We start from the raw sequence: 2598 nt of genomic DNA, 5'->3' as shown, positions 1-2598 counted from the left end.
ACACACACACACACACACACACACACACACACACACACACACACACACACGTCACACACACACACACACACACACACACACACACACACACGTCACACACACACACACACACACACGTCACACACACACACACACACACACACACACACACACACACACACACACACACACACGTCACACACACAGACACACACACACACACACGTCACACACACACACACACACACACACACACACACACACACACACACACGTCACACACACACACACACACACACACACACACACACACACACACACGTCACACACACCCACACACACACACACACACACGTCACACACACACACACACACACACGTCACACACACACACACACACACACACACACACACGTCACACACACACACACACACGTCACACACACACACACACACACACACACACACACACACACACACACACACACACACGTCACACACACACACACACACACACACGTCACACACACACACACACACACACACACACACACACACACACACACACACACGTGACACACACACACACACACACGTGACACACACACACACACACACACACACACACACACACACACGATTTCCTGTTTCTGGTTCACAGAGTATCAATATCAGTAGCTCAAGGAGGCGTCACTGCGTTCTTACAAATCCATATACGCTACACCACATCTGCCAAGCAGATGCCTAACCAGCAGCGTAACCCAACGCGCTTCGTCAGGCCTCAAGAAAAGAAATATATATATAATAAATAAAATTAAAATAAAATAAAACCAAATAAAAAACACACACACATATATATATATATATATATATATATATATATATATAAATAAACCAACACTCTTTATCTTTCCACAGTGGCGGAAACATTGCACCGCACCACTTTATTTGCACAGTGACTCATGTGTGTGTGTGTGTGTGTGTGTGTGTGTGTGTGTGTGTGTGTGTGTGTGATACACATTCTTCTGAATGCCTCTTGTTTTATTTGTGAACGGGCTGATCTAGTTTTGCGCTGGGATACATCGATACAGTTGTTTTGTATCAATTTTCATTGTAACTGCCCTGCATTGCAGTTCAAGTTACACAAGCAGATGAATCAGTATGAATATACATTTGATGTATAACGACTACACAAGGATGCTGTGCCATCACACGTGGAGACGGAAGACCATTTCATAACTCATATCACATTGTCAAATGTATCTGGGTATAGCAGATAATCATACTGAACGAAGTAATAATCAGTCATAATGCAATAATCACGATTTCACATTTTCTTAATACTCGCGTGCGCGCGCGTACACACACACACACACACACACACACACACACACACACACACACACACACACACACACACACTCACTCACTCACTGACAATCACACACACTGCACACTTCCCACGCACACCTGAGACAGGATGAGGTTAATGTCAGGAAAAAAAAAAAGAGGAGAGACCCACATCCTGTTCGATCGTTCAAGCAGTTATTAGGAGTGGTCCACCAGAAAACCTGAATAATTGACAAGACAAAATAGACATAGCCCACCCTTCCCTGAAGCGATGAACTGCAGTGTGCACACTCCACAACATCAGTTCACGGCTAAAGCGTCAACTTGTCCTGTTCCCCAACCAACCAATCGCGCGCTGTGTCGCAAAGACGGAAGCTGAAACCGCGCACCCCAACTTTGAGGCAGCTGAAAAGCGCTGAATGTTGATGTCCACAGAGCTGTGAGTGATCCCAGCGGTTAACATTGTTAACGGCTATTTTTTGATAATAATAACAATAATAATCAGGCTTATGTTGCGCAGTAACCCAATGATCTACAAGATATACAAATTGAAGACGTAAAAGTATGTAAAGAAAGAAAAAAAAAGAGAATAAATGAACAAATAAATAAAACAAATAAACATAGCCTCACATCACTTTTGCTAAAATATACACATTTCAGACTAGTACTCACATCACACTGACTAAAACTGACATACTTCAAACAAAGTGACATAAAAAAAAAAATGTAGATCGTCACAAGCGATATCACAGCCTCCGTATCACATAGGTCCAAATCACAGAAAGACAAAACATATCACATTCACCCCCAGTCAAAACATGCACCAAGGAACCAGGCCTCGCAGAACCACATCAAAAATCAATATTTATCATATACTGTGTACATGTATTCTGTGTGTCTGTGCTAATGATATTCGGTAAGATAATTCGGCATAATCGTTGTTTCTTGTTATTATGCTTATTTCTTTCTTTCTTTTCTTTGCCCTTATTAATATAAAAAAAAAAGTGTGGTTTTCTCATAGAAAAAAAAAGAAAAGGAATATCTTTGCTCATTCCATACCACTCATAAAGAAAATTCAATCAATCAACCTCTCAAACAAAAGAATGTTGTTTGCCACGCTTACTTTTTTCCGTTTTTTTTTCGGGCCGCGAGCACGCGCGCGCATACACACACACACACACACACACACACACACACACACGCACGCACGCACGCACGCACACACACACACACACACACACAAACACACACACACACACACACACACAC

Source organism: Babylonia areolata, chromosome 29 (genome assembly GCF_041734735.1).
Source record: "Babylonia areolata isolate BAREFJ2019XMU chromosome 29, ASM4173473v1, whole genome shotgun sequence".
Classification (NCBI taxonomy): Eukaryota; Metazoa; Mollusca; class Gastropoda; order Neogastropoda; family Buccinidae; genus Babylonia; species Babylonia areolata.
This window is presented reverse-complemented; position numbering follows the sequence as displayed.